This window comes from Pteropus alecto, unplaced genomic scaffold, assembly GCF_000325575.1.
Source record: "Pteropus alecto unplaced genomic scaffold, ASM32557v1 scaffold8, whole genome shotgun sequence".
NCBI lineage: Eukaryota > Metazoa > Chordata > Mammalia > Chiroptera > Pteropodidae > Pteropus > Pteropus alecto.
In genome coordinates, this window is record NW_006494609.1 from 9,585,784 (window position 1) to 9,604,405 (window position 18,622).

Here is an 18,622-nt window from a genome sequence, read left to right on the forward strand (position 1 = left end):
CTGGACTTTAGATAAATTCAGCTAATAGCTGAAGTTCTAATCTAGTCAGAGGCTGAAATAGAATTCAAACCCAGGTTTTCTGATTCCAAAGTCCTTACTGCCAGGACTGATGCTGTATTCAGCACTGTTCCTCAGACCACAGCCTCCAGCAAGAATTTCACTGCCCTTCTGCAGGATGACGCAGATGCTGATGCCTCTACTGCAAGAACAATGCATCAGAAAACAGGTCGTTGTGAACATACATGCTTGGTTTGCCTTATTAAGATCAAAAGTCTCTGAGATAAAGTGATTCTGATTCTTCATCTTAAGCTGTTTGCTTACTCTAATAATGTCAGCAAATGATGTTTCGTGTGCTCATTGATGCATGCCGGTGTTTACCATAATATTATATGTTTATGCATAATTTTCCCCTCATGGAGTGGATTATTATGATTTCATCTTATAAGGCAGGTGGGTCAGTGGCAGCAGCATGGGGACACCAAGCCTCTACCAGATGTCTGCCTCAGGCATATGCATTGTCACATGGTCAAGTATAACACATGCCTACCAGGGTCATGTGGGACACAGAATGGGGAATGAGGCTAGCATGATGAGTCCCTAGAGAGGAGCCTGGCCTCCCCAACCTCATGGCAGTACAGGAAAAATAAGATCTGTACTCCTTGTAAAACGCTTATATTGGGGTACTCCCTTGAAAAATAATGAAAAATAAACACATGGTTAAAAAAGTCTCAGAAATGTAAAGTAATAAAACTCTTAGATGGTTAGAGATGGGAGGCCAGCAGAAGCCTGAGCATGGTGGGGGTGCCTGCCTCTTGCTCCTCAGCTACCTCCTTTCTTGGTCCTTACAGTGAGTCTCCTGAAGCCCCACAGGTAGGTCCATGAGAGAAGGTACCAGGCCTAGTCAGGGGCCCTGGAAGGCCACAGAAAAACACCTACTGGCCCACCAGTCTCAGTTCAAGTTTGAGCCCAGTAAGAGCTCAAGGACTTCAATCTATCTAGGTCCAGTTCCCACTGGCACAAGACTTGGGTAGAAACTGGCAGTCACAGGGTAGCTAATGGGTTCTGAGGTGTGCACGCTGCTCAAAGAACTTCAGAAAGGAGGGCCAGGCGGTGGCCTCCAGTTGCTAGTTGATCTTTACAGCGTCTTAGGTGGCAGAGGCTGGCAGCTGTATGGGGACTCCATCTCTTAGCCCTGCTGCATTCGAGAGACCACGTTTTTCAGGGGTATTCTTGGGCAAGGCATTTGCCCAAAGGAGCAGATTTCACAGAGATGGATTCTCAAACTCTACACATCAGACTCGGTAGAGAGTTTCTTTTCTCTCAGGGCCTTGTGGGCTGTATACTTGACCTGCAGTTTGCCCGTGTCCCGGTGCTGCAGACCTCCTTGATGACGCCGAAGTCGCTGACCGTGGGCACATTGTCCTCAGACACCAGCACATTGCAGGCAGCCAGGTGTGGGTGCACGCAGTTCTTGCCCTCCAGGTATTCCACGGCCTTGCAGACGTCGAATGAGAACTTGAGGAGACAGTGTCCATGCAGCACCTTGCTGCCGCGGAAAACCCATCATGCTCCCCTGGGTCGTATTCTCCACGGTCACACCCAGGAGCTGTACCAGCTTGCTGTGCCGAAGAAAACCCATCATGCTCCCCTTGGTCGTATTCTCCTCCACCGTCACACCCAGGAGCTGTACCAGCTTGCTGTGCCGAAGTTGTGCCGTGATCGAGGCTTCAGCCAGAAAGGCCTGGGCAGTAGCGTCATCCTTAATGCACTTGAGAGCTTTCCGTTCCCTCGGTGATCGGCCAACATCACCTCTCCAAATTCCCTCCTCCCGAAGGCCTGCAGCAGTTTCGGGTCCTTCACGCCCAGCGCCCCACAGCCGCCGAAGCACTCCACCTGAGCCTCCATCCACTGTGGCCTCCACGACTCTTGGCTTCATGAAGAGAGTACAGAGTGCTCCGTCTGTGTCTGGGGTGTTAGAGCCACCAGCAGCACGAGGTTCTCGAAGTGCACCTCCGCATCGATGCTGCGCGTGCTGGCCTGGCACAGGATACTGTAGTGGTCCACCCTCCCGTCGCAGTGCACACACAGCTTACAGTCCTCGGTCGAGTTGGTGCTCTCCCGTCCCGGTAACAGGCCTGTCTGCTGCGCTCTCCTAGCTGCTCCCAACCAGGGTCGCGCGCGCCTGCTGTCCCTGTCCGTGGTGCTGCTGCTGGTGCTGCTCCCCGCTGAGGGTGCCACCTCCCACAGTGACCGCTTCCAGTCTGCGCGGGGCGGGCCGGCGCCCTGCCCCTGCGCCACCACCCTGGAGATGGCCCTGGTGGTTTTGTAAGTCTTTTTCTACAGTTTTCTGTTGATCTCTTTTTTATATTTAAACTGAATGCTGCGACCCTACTGACGTTTCATAGGAGTTTTTTCCTCCCTTCCTCCTTCACTCCCTTCCTTTCTTTCTACCTCCCTCCCTCCCTTCCTTCCTTCCTTCCTTCCTTCCTTCCTTCCTTCCTTCCTTCCCCTTCCTTCCTTCCTTCCTCCCTCCCTTCCTTCCTCCCTTCCTTCCTTCCTCCCTTCCTTCCTTGTTGTAGTTGTTTGTTTTTGTGTGTGTGTGTGGATTGTTTTGTTTTTGTTTTTGTTTCTGTTTTAAAAGATAATTGAATTCATTATACCTCTGGGTCCTTACTGGATAACCTGGCCTGTGCCAAGGCCTAGCTGAAATTGCCCTCCTCCTGGACCCTGTCCACTTTGCGGAGGCCAGGACCCGTGAAGGAAGCTTCCTTTTGTAGGTTGGTCACATGGCGGGGAAGCAGGGAGATTGCTGGTCACACTCCTGTGTCCATGATGCCACAACAAAGAGAAAATCTGGTGGAGTAGATTTCTGAGGGGTGGGGAGAGCACCATAAAATGTTGGTTTCAGAAAAATTACATATTACATACCAGTTACATATTTTCCTATTAGTCAAGTTTTCACTATGGAAATATATGCTTGAAGTTATAATGTGTGTGTGTATATATATATATACACACACATATGTATGTGTATATATATAATGCATACACACACACACACACACAAGACAAAATCTGAGCATGAAACCGAATTGAATATCAACTATTTTAAATTAAAATACAAGAAAATCTTAGTTATAAATATTTGGAAAGGTTGCCACATAAATTCTGTGCTTGATATTAGATGTCTTGAAATGTAATTTATACATCATAGTTATGCACTAATATAGATTTAATTCACCTATAGGCAGAGAATTTGAGATTTAAGCTACTTTTTATCATAGAATTATTAAAACCTCTTTTCTTAAAAATGGTTATTATTAAGAAGTCAAAATTTCGCCACCCCCCCAAAAAATTGCGGCAATTTTAAATGTGATGATTTAAATTTACTTTTTGAGTGTTAGGGTCATATTAATTTATTCAGTAAAATTTTACTGACCATTTATTATTATTGGCCAAACCCAATGCTTGGTTAAGAAAATAAAATACTACATACAAGAGATAATTCCTGATTTCAGAGAGGTGATAGAAAATTCAAGAAGACATACAGGTTCCCAGGAAATCTCAGTTGAATATGATGAGTATCGGGAATGTAAACAATGTATTAAAGTAGTTCAAATAACAGGCATCAAAATCAGCAATTTCTTTCCAGCTTTATTGAGGTATCACTGACAGATAAAACACATAGATATTTAATGTGTACAGTGTGATGATTTAATGTATGTATACATTGTGAAATAATTACCACAATCAATCTAATTAACACATTCATCACCTCACCTACTTACCTTTTGTGTAAGTGTATGTGTTGAGAATACTTAAGATGTACTCACTTAGCAAATTTTACATATAGAATACAGCATTATTAATTGTAGTCACCATACTATACATTAGATTCTCAGATCTTATTCATCTTATTACTGATAGTTTGACCAAGTTATTTTAAGTGGCCATTTAAGTTGTTGTTATATATTCTCAAAAATATACAAAAATACCTTGTATCTAATTTGCATCTGTTCGCATTTAGAACTTATGTTTTTGTCCTTCAGAATTGTATCAAAAAGAGAAAAGATAAGTTAACATTTTCCATGAATCACATCTAATATGGTAAGGTAGACCTCTTTCTTTTATAGTTCCCCCAAAGCCAAAGAAGTGAAAGGTGATGAGCTAAGATGAAAATTACATGCAGGTATATTGTGAGAAGAATTTCTCATTCATTTCTATATCAGCAAACCCACATTTTTCCCCAAATCCTTTTGATCTGCCATTTAGCAAAAATCCAATTACTGAGCATGAGTTTACTGCCTCATAAATAACATCCTCTTAGCTTTCCAATCACACCATTCCTATTCCATATTTTGTCAGCAAAAATCCTGTTTTTAAAAATAATACTTTGGCCATCTGCTTACCCATATGTGCTACACATCGCTGAATGTTAGAGTCTCTGAAAGTTTTATAGAGGGAGGTACCACAAACTTTGAATGTGTTTTCTCTCATAATTAGCATTCTATAACCACATTAAATTGATCACAGGTAAACTGTTTCATTTTGGTGTGTTATTTTGATTGTAATCAGACTACTTGCTGGAAAGTAATTTTGTAGCCAATATATTTTAGTTATAAAGAGTTTTCTTTCCTCTTTTATAGCAAAGACATTATTTTAAAGGTCACACTTGTCAGACCCATAAACTAACTTCCAGACTTGCAATGTAAGGCATCTCTCGAAGGATCTATCAGTGTTTACACTGGGGTGAAGAATGTTATCTTAGCAGCTCCATCAATTTCAATGACTGATGATGTAATTTGCAATCTCTACACGTGGCTCCTCCCAAATGAAAGGGAAAACTTTTTGGTCAAATATTTGTTTTTCAGTTTTCATGTTCTCCTAAGTTGTATATAAAGATATTTTTTTGACAAATTTCTCTTCCTAAAAAACAAGATAAACTGCAAATAGATGTATAGTGGGATCTGAAATTACCATATTCCTTCAACTGAAAAACTATTCCATTTATGAATGAATTAGGGAAATTTTAAATCCCTTGGCAACCTGCCAAACTTGGACTTCAGTACCTTTGTAATGCAATCATGAGAAATAAAGCTTTCAACTCCTGTTTTTTAATAATCTATGTATTCATAGTTAAAATGTAAGTTGAATAATTACACAGGAAATGTGCAAGAAAAATATTACAGTCCACAATTTTTGATGTACAGTTTTTTCAGCTATCATTCAGTTATAATAAGTAAAATTCTCTTTGTTTTATATTTTGACTCATGAGAATATTTCATGAATGTCAGCTTCTAGTTATCAATTAGCAAGACTGATTTTTTTCCCCTTCTTTCCAAAGCGTTGTTTTGTTGTTGTCGTTTGTTGTTGTTGTCGCTGCCTTTTTCCTGGAGATTTATTTAAATTTTATCTTAACAAAATTGGAAACTGTGCGATGTGTGTATTTTTCATTTGATTTCTTACCTGGAGCTACCCTAGATATACTATCCTGATACCTTACCTAGTACATATAGATAAGAAAATGTTCAAAATTTTCAGATTTCATTAAAAACCTTCATAGCACATTTGCTTTGTACTAAGTGCTCAGGGTTCCTCCTTCATTTTAAAATTGTCCTCCGTGAATTCATTATCATTTCTGGTCATTAATACAATTTAAATGGTGATCTTTTACATATCTCCCCAGTTTTTCAAGATTTCAATGTTTTTTATCGGGATGGTTGTTTAGAGTTTTCATTAGTCATATTTCCTGAAAAGTAGGAACAAGTAACTGAGTAAGGTCACTCTTGAGAATATTTCATTATAAGATTATAATATGTTCATTCTTGACATATTTTCCCAAGTAAATTAATAAAAGGTTCTTACTATGTACAACCTCTCTCAAATGCGAATTTTAAAGGACAACCTAATGGAAAGGTTTATATAACTTAACTTTAGTTATAGTAGTTGCTTAGAATTCTTAATAATTCTGATCATAGCTAGACTGTAATAAAATTAAGATTCTTGGATCTTAAATGTATTCCAATGCTACATATAAGGAAACTGAGGACAACTACTGTAATGAGATTTCTCTGTGGTTATACATCTGGCTAATGACAGTGCATAGGCTCTAATTCAGGACTTTTCACTTCCATTTATTATTCTTTTCATTAATACTAGCTTAAATATTGTTTGCTTAAACATCACATAAGCAGTGTACTATGCACTTTACAAACATCTTATTTAATCTTGAAAACAGAATAGTAGCTCTGAAGCAGCAACTATTTTATTCTTATTTTGCAGATAGAAAATTGAGTCCTGTAGAAGTTAATATTTGTCTTTCTAAAGTTTATATCATAGGAGAGTAACATGAATAGTTTTAGTATCTATTGCTAGATTCTCCAAAAGTGTGTGTGTGTGTGTGTGTGTGTGTGTGTGTGTGTGTGTGTGTGTGTTAATGGCTATATTTACAGTCTGTCCTATTACATGCCCAAAGGCTCTTAAGAACCACATAATTAAAAAGTCAGTTTGTGGTGATGAGGTTTAGGCTTACAAAAAGAGTCTTAAGGAAGTCTGGGTTTATTCTAATTAAGTAAACTACCAGGGTGCTAAATGAAATTCTGTGCTTGGCAAACTCTCTTTGCTTTTGTATGGAGTTATATTTGTGGAGGAAATATTCTGAGGATGAATGTTAAAAGCCCTTGTGACACCTAGACCCTCTCCAGAATTATTTTCTGAAAACACTCTGCAGTTTGGCAGCTGCTTTGCAACCTGGGAGTGCATTTTAATTGGCATCACATAACTTTATGACTGTGAAGGATTTATTCCTCTCTCCACAAAATCCCTCCCCTCTTTTAGTCCATTAGCTGAAATGTTTGAGTTAATATCACAGGCATTTCTCATTATAAACTCTTTAGGGCCATAGTGTAATGAAATGTCCAGTTTTCCTTCAGAAAAACAAAAACAAACAAACAAACAAAACCAGTGAGTATTAGGCTCTGCCAAAAAATAAAAGTTTTATTAATTTTAAAATTTTATTTTTCCTTTCATGTTTTTGGTTTTGGTCTCTGCGTAGTGTTACTCACCTAATATGAGACAGTATTTATTTTGATAGTGATACTTTGTCAATACTAGACTATCAATAAAATTTTCATAGAAATGTTCTCTTTATCACTGTCTCCTTGATTTGTCTAAATAGTCCAGACAATTTGAGGCCTTCAGATAATTTTAAGCATTCTTGCTTATTTACCTGAAAGAGTAGCTCACATAATTAGCAACGTACTTTTTTTTCTTAAGTCTAATCATCTCTTCCATTGTTCCATGAATAATCTTTAATGAAGTACAAAATGTGATGTGGAAGTATAGCGAATATAAACCTGGGTTTTGAAGTCACATGTATCTGAATTCGAATTTCACCTTTGCTTTTTGGCTCCATGTCTTTGAAAAATTACTTGTCCTCTTTTACATTCAGTTCCTTCATCAGTTTAGGATAAGAATATTAAAAGTGAATGAAGAAATATAAGTAAAAAGCTTAGCACAGTGCTTGTCAGACACTTATGTAGTAAATTAACAGTAAATTATTGCAATAAAATAAGATGATAAATGAGTTAATAATACTGTAAGTCATGAGCTGACAAGAAATGAGCTTTAGAGAAATTATCCCAATTTTAAGGAACTGAGAAAAGAATCAGAGATTTGTGTGGTATTTTGGATCTGATATTTGGCTATTAAATAATAATTAAAAAAACTTACAAGTGGAAAAAAATTTTAAGAATGTCTGTAGTTAATTAGTAGTTTCAGAAAGGTAAAATGTTATTTTAAATCTTTAAAATACATTATTTTATGAATGCAAAGAAAACATTACATTTCATTCAGACTTTGTGAAAAATTTTCATGCATTTTTGTTAAATCATTTGATACCCAAGTAAATTTGAAGACAGCAAAAATTATGGTGTTTCTTTTTTGTGGTTGGTATATAAATTAGTTCAGAAGCAAAATAAACTAAAACAATGTTTAATGGAAATCTTGTAGGCCTTTGCTGTTTTAGTTTAATTATAGAACACCGCGTTTCTTAAATTCAAGATAAACTGTAAAACTTTTTCTCTCTGTAATTATATTATTTCTGATATTTCTACCTATTGTATAATTGGGCAGAATCTAATCACTTGATAGAGTAGACCAGTTCTAAATATTATACAAAATTTTGGAGTAATAGAACCTGAATTAAAGGTATATGTACCCTAGGAAATTCTTTGGGCATTATATTTCATTTCTTTCTAACAAATCTCTGATAAAAGGCAAACTGCATAAAACAAAATATTATATTAAATGAAAATTACTCTAGTAATAAAAGTCTTTTTCTCAATGGTTTTGATTTATTAATCTAGTTATTTTAAATGATATTAATATGCAATTAATATACATATAAAAATTATATGTATGTGTGTGTATACCTATACACACCAAAATGCACAAATAACACAGATTAATCACAACTGTACATTATATTATAACCAATAACTGAAAAATATAGCAATTTTATTATGTAAAATTATTTAAATTTTTTTCAAGAAAACCCTAATTAAAAAAATATAAATTAGCCACTTTAGTCTATATTATAATATTATGGGAAAAGACACTAAGAAAACGTTTTAGTTTTATTAGATTTCCCACCAGTTCTTCCCATTACAATGTAATACAGAATGTGTTGGTTACCTTTTAGGTGCCTACAAAATAGGAAGATTAATTAAGAAATGAGATATGGTTTCAATCATTTAGATATTTACTGTCTGGATGGAACAGATGACATATATGCAATCTTAAGCTTTCCTAGTAAACATTAAACGACGAGAGCGAAATTGTGCTGGGCACATGGATTACGTGCTTTGGAGAGGATCTGGACAATGTTAGAAAAGACAGGATTAATCAAAGATGGCTATAGAAAAAAAAGGAATGGTTGGGTTGGGAAGATACATCAGTATTTGAATGAAATAAAAATAAATAAATAAAGTAAGTAAGAAAGCGTAGGGGATGGAAAGCCAGGGGGATGGAAACAGTTTTTTAAAAAGTCATGTTAGAGGAAGAAATGACTATAATCTAATTTTGGAACAGCTAAATTAAAGGTATTGCCTAATTAAAGGTATTATGTGAGTGAGGAGAAAAGAAAAACATACAGAGTGAAAATTAAGAGGGGAACTACAAGATGAGACAATGTTTCTCAAAAGTGCTGCGGATTACCACCAGCATCCTCTGCATGTGCTATGCTGTTACTATGCAGATTCCAAGGCCCTATCCACGAGCTACTGAAACATGTTCTAACAGGTTCATTCATCCTGCACTATCAATACTGCTCAGTTATTCTTTATTCTAAACTTTGAGTTCTTTAGTATGAAACATTCCAAAGGCCAGTCTAATTTATGCTTCAAGTGGTAGAAATATGTAGTAATGGTTACAATATTTATTTGGCTATACATTTACAGTAGGATAAATAAACCTTAAATTATATCGATAGATGAGTTAACATAAAAGGAAAATATACCACTATATTCTGTACTCATAATCTGTAATAAGAATTATATTGATTTTTGTACAATGTTGTGTAAAATAAATATTAAGAAACTAACACGTACCTAAAAGAGTGTGGCCATGATGGCCAAAGCCTCCTGCCTTTATATAACTAATTTTTCAGGAACTCCTGAATCAATCGCTATTGTTACTGCATGGTTACAAAAAGAAAGATGATTAGAAGACCTTGTATTGACAAATAAAAGCACAGATTTTTGTGAGAATAATTTATATCAAAATTATAATATGGGAATCCATAAGTAGAAAGCATAGACCTGATTCTGTTAGAAATTACTAATAGCATATTAGAGACATAAACAAATAAAATTAATTATAAGAAGTTCATCTGAGAACACACTTTATATACCAAAGACAAACCTTTGAAGTCCTAAATTATCTCTCTCTGCATGCATTGTATTAACTTCAGATCTCATATCCTATGTAAGAATCAAAGCATCAATTTTGTTTTGGTATACATGTTAGTATATTAGATAATTAATATCCACAAGGGCTGTTATGTACATGCTAGATATTGTATTTTTTTTTCTCTGAATCACTTCTATCTTTTACTTTTTTATATTTTCTATATTCGGTCTCTTCATACTTTATTATAAATATTTTTCTTTGACCCTTCTTTTTGAGCAATAAGTCTATCTTCAGCTGTGTCGCATATTTTTAAAATAATTCATTTATTTCTAAATTTTATTTACTTTACATTTCAGTTCTAGTTATTTTATTTCATTATTTTTTACAGATTTCAGTTCTTGGCTAAAGTTTTTAATTTTTTCATCTTCTTAATCTTAATGAAGGTACCTGTTTAATGTCTTTTTCTATTGTGTGTAATTTATTCTCCTCCCCTTTTTTGAAACTTGATCTTTCTTCTGCTCCTTTTGGTTATCATGTTTTTATCTAATAAAGAAAAGTTATTTTAAAGCCTGAGAGTATAAGTAATTTTATTTTTTGAAAAAATTCAAAACTAGTTTTTAGCCCTTGTAATTCAACCGTTTTCTGGTTAACTCTTACTTTCAAAGTATAATCTGGAATTCTAACTCCTGGGGTATAGTTCTTTGGAATCCTAATCCAATTCATGAGACATTTACTAGGCTCTCCAAATCTAGGGCCCTGAATTCTGGGCCCTGAATTCTGATCTTTATACAACTAACCCCACAAAGTTGTCAAAAGTAGTGTGTAATCTTTCACCCTCTTAGTTATTTCTTCTGGAAATGGCAGATGTCCTTAGGATAAAAGTCTGTCTCCAATGCTGGCTTCAATTTTTCAGGTTTTTTTTTTGGGGGGGGGCGGGCGGTGTCTAGCAATTATTCATACACCACAGTTTAATTCATCTGTGGCTTATTAGCTCTGTGATATCTTTGTCTTGTTAAAATATTTTTTTTCCAAAAGCAGATATGAGTATTTTGATTTCCTCACTATTAAAATTTCTAGATCTAGCACAATTAAAATAATCAACATTTATTACATGCTTAATATGTCATAAACAGTGTTCTGATTTATTTCTAGCTAAACAATTGTGAGATAAGTGGTGTTATTTCTATTTTAACCGACATGAAAACTGAGGATTAGAAAGTTTAAATGACTTGCTTACAGTTGCATAGCTAGCAAGTGGCATAGTCAAAATTTCAACCTAGGTTCTGACGCTAGAAAACAAAATCTTAATTATTGTGGTATAAATTCAGAGCATAGTGGTTTGCAACAGTGTCTCTTGAATAAACGAATTTAAGTTTTAATTTTATGCTTTTATTCTCAGCATGTTGAAAAATGTTCTAAACTCTGTGTTTTTATATTATGAGACAAATGTAAAGTAAGTTCCAGTCAAGTTCTTTAAAATTTGTGCCATTTATCTTGAACAGGTGTCAAAATTATATGTATTTTTATTGTTATTGGAGTAGGAATTTAGGAATTTTTACTAATTCATAAGCAAAACCTCCAAGTTCTTCTTGAACCATTGATAATATTTGCTTCCTTATCATTTTGTACATTGTGTTAAAATTTAAATATAGCCAAAAAACCTTCACTTAATTAAAGCTTTCTGTTAGTTGGTTTCTGATTTTATAAATCTGCTGTGATTATGTGTTTATCATTGTTAAAGGACTTTGTGTTTGTAAAGCCATAAGATTATTGTTGCTAATTAACACTTATTGGCTGACCATAGGTTATATTTGACTATAATAAATATTTTCTTGACTTGGACGTGTATTCTTTTATATTTAAGATTGTATTTGACACAAAGGAAAATAATATCTGTAAATACAAAGTGTGTTGGGCATTAAAATACTTATTTCATCACATTAGCACACATGTACAAAGATTAAAAAACTAAATCACAGGGCCTAGTTAGTACTTGGATGGGAGACCACCTAAGAAGACCAGGTGCTATAGGCATAAAAAATAAAAATAAGAATAAATAAGAGATTATAAACTGACAAGATCCTTTGCAATCTGCGAGGTCAGCCAAGGGTTGCCTTGCCTAAAAAAAAAAAAACAAAAACAAAAAACCACCATCATGAGTACATTTTATTTTCTATCTATGTATCTATGCATCTATCTATGTATCTATCTGTCATCTATCTATCATCTATCTCTATCATCTATCTGTATTCTATTTATGTATGTACAGAAAAAGCCAAGAGCCTCTTCACTTGAAATGTTCTAATTAGTTTTGGTCTTTACAACTATTTCTGTATAATTTCATGCTTATATATAACTGTTACATTCATTTTTTTTGTTGTTTTATATTTTTTACTCTATCATTTTCTATAAAATTTAATCAAAATAATTATGGAAATTTTATAATGTTCCATTTCGGCATATTGTGTTTCTATACATATATATGTTTATTATTTATACAGTTGCAGTGCACTCCATCAAAGAGATGTACAATTTACCTATTTTCTTTATTAGAAGACATATCAAGTATTTCTAAATTTTACAATTATAATTAGTATATTAGAAACAATTTTTACATTTTTAAGGTTACTTATCTAAGATAAGTTATAAAATATGTAATTACTAAATGAAAAGTTAAGACAGTTTTGATAGTTATTAACAAGGAATGATATGACTTTCTAAATTTTGCAAGTCAAAAAGGAGCAATAGTTTTACTGCCTTCTGGCCACTCACGGGTGTTCTCACACTTCAGCATTTTTTCTTGTTTTTTTTTATTATCATATGGAAACTATTTATAGTAGTCATTTTTAAAAAATAATACATATGATGTTTATGTATTGCCATGGAATAGGTTTAGAACACCAAATCAAATATTGCAGAAATAAATCTTCTCTAATAATCTAATGAGTTCCTCTAACTCTAAAGTAAAAACGTGCCATTTCATGGACATTTCATTTACAGAGATGTGAATAACTAGCAGAATTAGAAGTTAAATAAAAAGAATTCATTTGATCCCAACTGGTGAATGACATGATGATGAAAGCTGATGATCAGTCTGATGCTGATCTTTGACATGGAGCCCCATAAAATTTCATCTTCAGCTCTCCCAACTGACTAATAATTATAGCAGATGCCTCCACTTTTCATGGCTTTTCCTTGGTAACAAACTAGTACATCTAGGCCTGATTCATTTCGATTTCTTTGTCAGTTATATGTCATTCCAAAGAGGCTTTACATCACCCAGGGTTCTTGTTTCAAGTGGCTATAAGAAAGGCGATCATGAATCTGTGGGTTCAGGACAGAGGTGTAAAACAAGAGATGAAGTTCAATAAATCCACGTCAGATTTTAATAGGTGCCAGAATTCCTCCCAGATTTAGCAAAGTTGATGTATTAACTCTTGTGGTCCTGCTTCTGATTTCGGAAAAATATTTTTTTTCCCTGACATATACCAGTTTTCATTATAAATAAAAAAATTATAAGGTGACTCAGTTACTCTTTTTCTTTAGGTCACAATACTAACAGAAATGTTTTATCCAACAACGTTAGAGCTTCCAGAGGAACAAACTCTTTGAATGATGCTTCACTTACCTGAATCCTAACAGCTGCTTTCCTGATGGTAAAGGAGGAGACCTTGGTGATTGGAGGTGGGGGTACATTAAAGATTATGCTGACATTAGTTTACTTTGAACTAATCAAATCCAGGTGGCCCCGAATTATTGCTCGAGGCCCAAAAGTCATCAAAAGTATGCCCCCAGCACTCACTTTGATGGTAGAGTTTAGAGTTGATCCATTCCATGATGCTTTCCCTTTGGACTTTAGCCCTAAGAATAAATTGTCTATAGTCACCTTAAAAAAGTAAACATTAAAAAAATATGACTCTGCACATCTCACTGACACTAAAATATCTATAAATCAATATCTAGTGAAATCATGGCAAAATAATTTTTAGCTCCATGTCTTATTTTTCACATGGCCAGATGTCTAGGCTAAAATATATTTCTTTCATAAACTTTTTTCTTTCAAATACTAAAAATTAATCATTTTGATAATCCTTAGACACTTATAAAGTGTAAGGACAAGTGAAATTTGCATTTCTATATGAAGCTGTTAGGCATGTACTTTAATCAAGGATCCGTTACAAATTTCATTTTAAAAAAGATCTCTTGTCTAAAGCCATGACACCCTAAACAAGCCTGATCTCGGGAGCTAAGCAGGGTCAGGCCTGGTTAGTACTTGGATGAGAGACCACCTAGGAAGACTAGGTACTGTAGGCGTAAAAAATAAAAAATAAAGGATTGTAAAGTGACAAAGTCCTTGCAATCTGTGAGGTCAAGCAAGAGTTGCCATTAAGAGAAATCAGGATTGTCTTTTCAGAACACTGCTTGATGATTGCATAACACTAAGCATATTAAAATACAATTTACAACAGTGAATGAATGACTATCGAGATGAAAGATTTCAATGTGCCAGGTATGACATTTATCTCACCTCAACAACAAAAGAAAGATGATTAAAATATTGTTTATCTGAGCAGTTAGTCCCTAACAGGAATAATTTATGGCTGAAAATGCTTCAGAGTTGTAAGGTAGTAAATAATAAGAGAGTGCTAATGACGGAGGGGAGGGGAATGCATGTTGGAGATTATTGTAAATATGTATCTTAGGTAAACATGTCATTGAAATGCTCACAATGGTCCCTACCCAGGATAAAGTCTGTGTGTTTTCACAATAAGGTAGGTATATTTTAAAGAATTGTCAATAAAATGGGTTTTAAAAAATTCCATAGAATCGAATTGAAATAATCTTTCCTTTCCCAAGTCACCTTTTAGAGTCAAAAAGGATGGAGCAAAAAAAGCAAAAAGACTTCTGATAGTGGAAGAGATGTCCAATTTAATGGTTGGCAATATACCATGCACTGATGTTGAGTTCCTGTTACAGAAGGGAACAAAGTGAGTTAAGAAATGCCATGGAAGAAGCAGCCAACCCAGATACAAGAGAATAAGAGGAGGAGGCTTCTAATCTGACACCTGTATCATGAAAAGGAGTTAATTGGAGCAAATTAACTCTGGGGTGTCCATAAGGGACATTTCTGTACTCTTATTGCTTAGCCATCATCTTATGTAACCCACCTGATTTCTAGCTTTGGTAATGATATTTTATGAAGTAGATAGCTATTCAAATTAGTTTTAGTTATAAATGCATTAATAAAATTCATTGATTTGCCTTCTTACTCCTCTGATATAGTAATCCTACCCCCAAATCAATAAGATACATAAATATAGAAGGCCTGCAGCTTGAGTAAAGAGATGTAGCTAAACCTAATATAGTACATTAGACTTTAAGTGATTTATACATTCCCAAGAATTTTGTTTTGCTTTGGTTTTGTTTAATAGTGTGAGTCAAATACTCAGTCTTTTTAAAACTCTGAAAAGTTGAGTTATTTATTGTCCCCTTTCCCTTTCTATTTCCAAAGTTGCTGCTGGGCTTTTTATGGCATTGGGAGACAAGTGATAGAAAACTAAAGTGATATTTACTATTTGAAGTCTAAGATGATAATCTTTGTAAATAACTTCCTCTCATTATCTATTGAGAACTATTTTCATGGTGATGGAGAAAGATTACTTCCAGGTCAGAAATTTCATCCATGGTGCTTTCACAGTGGTAGCACTGATTAAGTAACTTGACAATTTTTACAATATCCCACTGTAAGAGAATCAGAGCCCAGAGAAAACTTCGGTTCATTTTATTGCAAAGTTATTGGATTCTTTTTCATACATTTTTTACTCAAACAAATTTAAGCAATAATGTTAGTGCTTAACTTACAGAATTGTTTAGTGGATTAAACATGATAACGAATGGAAGGTGGTGACCATGATGTCTGGCAAAGTCTGAGTGTCCATAAGGCTAGCCATTGCTTTTACGGATTCGCTAAAAGTATAACCCCAGGTTGTGGTTGATGTTTTTGTTTTCAATGAGAATATCTTGATTCAGAGTAAAAATATACAGAATGGAAGAAGAAGCAGGAAAAAAAAAATGGCCTAATGCTTTTGAGAATTGCAAACCATCATTAGATAATGATGGTGTAGGTGAAGCAAGTTATAACATATTTGAACTCATTCCAGCAGTGGTGACCCTTTCTCAAGCCCAGATGTTTAAATGACTGCTCAATGGGGATGTTTGGGATTATAAATATGTCCCATCTGCTGCTACCGTCTGCCTGCTTTTGAAAGGTGTAAAATTCCGCACTGCGCTCAGCATCAACAGCAGTCCCCATTCCAATCCATAGGAGAATTAAAAGGTGACCAGAAAACTTTGTAGTGGCAAGCCTTTCAGCATTTGCCTAAAGGTAATAAATGAAGGTCAAGGCAATCACTTTGTTAATGTGTTATTGGATAGAAGTGCTATGGGAAATATTTTGTGATTTAATTAAGAAATGTATCAAGCTAGATAATCATGAAAAATGAGAGTACATTAAAATTTTAAACTTTAGAAACCTAAAGGCATGATTTCAACACTGCATAGGACACATAATTCTTTTCATCAATTAGGCTTTTAGCCGAAAGTATTTTAATATCTTGGAAAAATAAAATCTTATGCCTTAAATATCTAATACTAAGAGTAGTGTTATTAATAGACACGATGCATTTAGGTTAGGCAGTTTCTCTGCTTTCCATTATTCTGTATTTTAGCACCTCAATTTTGGCGCTTATTTTCTTCATACACTTTTGTACTTTGTAATTATTATGTATCTGTTTACTTATCATCAGCTTTCTGCTTCATTAGATAATATTCTCCAGGAGAGGACAGACTTTATTTTTCTCATCTCTTTTTACACAGTACCCAGAGAAATGACTGGTGTACAGTAGATGGATACACAATAAATAGTGAAAAATATGTTAAAAATTAATAAAGATCATTTATGTTGTATAAAATTACACCAGATACACTAAACTAACATCAAGAGGAAAATAGTCCAGATTTTCAGATACTTTAATTCCTTCTTTAGTTCCTTCTTAAACGAAACACCATATCATATGTACATACAGATAGACTCAGAAGGCAACAGAGAAATAGGCTTTATGGAAAATATAATGCAGACCTTGATTTGTGTTGTGTTCACTTAATTTAAAGAGATACATGGAGGCAATTCTATTAACATCGAGAAGAGTCACCATAAATAGATAGAGACATGATGATATGTAGATCTTTCCAGTGAACGCCCTGTAACAGGGACCAGATGTGGATTTAGACAACCAGAATCTTAATCTCGTTCTATCACTTACAAACTTGATCACGAGCAAGCCGCTTGGCCTCAATTAATACACATATTCTCACTTGTTACTTAAGATAAAATCTGGCATGTGATTTTCAAGAGCATCAAATGACATATGACGTATGAAAGCAATTTGTAAACTGTGCAGAAGGAACCCGATACAGACGGGATTGGTCCCCTCAATTGTTAGGCTAGCTAAAAGACTTTTGATGACCTGATGTTCAGAAAGATAAGAATGATTCGATAGAGAAAAAAGAAAAGTCAAAGTATTAGGTTCGACTGAAGGAAAGGGCTGAAATAATCTAATGTAGGAAGCCACAAATCAGAATAGAAATCTAGCCACTTACATTATAACTACTGTATTTTACTTGTAAAACAAGGTACAGTTTCAACTAATATGTCTCTAATATTGGTGTTTCTCATATCGGTTTAATTAATAATTTAATTAAAAGACAATTTATTTTTTAGACTAATTATGTAATTGTATTGTCTATTCATTCTCCATCAATATCTACTCTTTGTGATGTTTTTGAAATACAAATATGCATAAGAATCACCTTAAGAGTTGATTGCAATGCATATTACTGGGTTCCATTTCTAGAGATTCTGTTTCAGTGGGGCTTCAATCTTTGCACTTTTAACGAGCTCCGAGATGATACTGATTATGCTGTCCTGCTGCAACATTGTTTAATTTTTTACCATGCATATATGCAAAAACGTATTTTAGAATGTGTAGGGTATAATTTGGTTTTCTCAGGTATCAATCCCTGAGGCAGAGAATTGCTAAAGGAATCTTAACAGACAGACAGTATTCTTACAAATGACACTTTTTAAGGAATGAGAGAAACAGAACTGGGCAGAGCAAGAATATTGAACTATGGTGAGGACGCACCATAGAACATAAGAATTCTTCAGCTGCTGTGCATCTTCCAAGTTATTCCTATTCAAGGCAGAAGGTCAGGCCTTTTTACCTTCACATCAACCAGTAATTCGATATAGGCCTATCCTGGGAAAGGAGTGTAATATTGGATAAAGTGATAGCCTTCGGAGAGGGTATAGAAGAATTCCAGGAAGGAATTAAACTCCGAACCCTCAAAAATCAACATTTCTAGCAGCTTGGAACAGTAGTACCTTGCACCGAGAGAGGAACCTTTGAGTGCATGACCCAATCCACTAAAGATTATCTATTTGATATTTCGAATTAGTTTCATCTCTCTGTTTATATTTCTGTTGTAGATTACTTGGATAAAAACATATATTACTTCCAGTCTAAAACCTCTAAAATATAGAGTCAGCAAAAGTAAACCAGAACCTCATAAAAGTATGTACCCCCATCTTGCAATATTTTTGTTGTTTCCTGCTTTCTAATGAACCGAAAAATAGTGTATCAGCACTTTAGTT

At 34.7% G+C, this 18,622-nt stretch overlaps 1 pseudogene; it reads right to left on the minus strand.

Annotated features, from left to right (window-relative positions):
* Positions 1-1,135: 1,135 nt before the first annotated feature.
* LOC102896077 lies at positions 1,136-7,293 on the minus strand (annotated as a pseudogene).
* Positions 7,294-18,622: the final 11,329 nt, after the last annotated feature.